Source organism: Penaeus monodon, chromosome 31, assembly GCF_015228065.2.
Source record: "Penaeus monodon isolate SGIC_2016 chromosome 31, NSTDA_Pmon_1, whole genome shotgun sequence".
In the NCBI taxonomy this organism is placed as follows: Eukaryota; Metazoa; Arthropoda; class Malacostraca; order Decapoda; family Penaeidae; genus Penaeus; species Penaeus monodon.
Window position 1 is genome coordinate 37,642,246 of NC_051416.1, and position 775 is coordinate 37,643,020.

Below are 775 nucleotides of genomic sequence, written 5' to 3' on the forward strand. Positions count from 1 at the left end.
GTTGACAATACACACACACAAACAATAGGGAACAAGAAAAAGAGCAACAGTTGATCATTGTTGAAAATCCAGTGCAACGTTATCGCTAATATCAGTTTTTGCTTTTCCATTTGCCCCAAAATATATGTTATTTTGACCAGATTGTCAATAGCAACAAACAATACTTTGTGTGGAATTCATATGCTAATATCTCTTATTATCTTAATTGAATGCTTCACAATTCGTTAAAGTTACTGGATGATGCACGATTTAAACTGTACGTAATTCAGGTAAATAAACAGTTTTTAATTCCTTGCACTGATCCCCCCCCCCCTTTTTTTTTCTTAACGAAAGCTATTCCAATTTGCCTTATAAATTATACTCAAATCGGTGACTATTAAAAGAAAAAGTTTTAAAGTCCATGATATAAAATCTCGATTAATATAGAACATAGAAATCTTACCTTCTGTTAATTTTCGTACTTTATAACCAGCTAATCATAGAAAAGGGAAATACTTACCAACTCGGTATTTTAATGAACATCAGAGTTGCTGCCTAAGTGATATGGAGCGAGGGGAGTTTATATTTGAATCCATGGAAAGCTGAACGAATGAAATTATATTTCCATCCACTGCCAATGAGTGAGCGCTGTGGCAGTAAGAGGGAAAACAAGCTCATTAGTAATAATCCTAATAACTGTTTGTTCGTAGTGCGTTTATTAGTGCTTGTAAGCAATTTACTTGTGTTGACAGGCAGGTCGTGAGCTAACAGTACGCGCGCGCGTTTATTATAAACG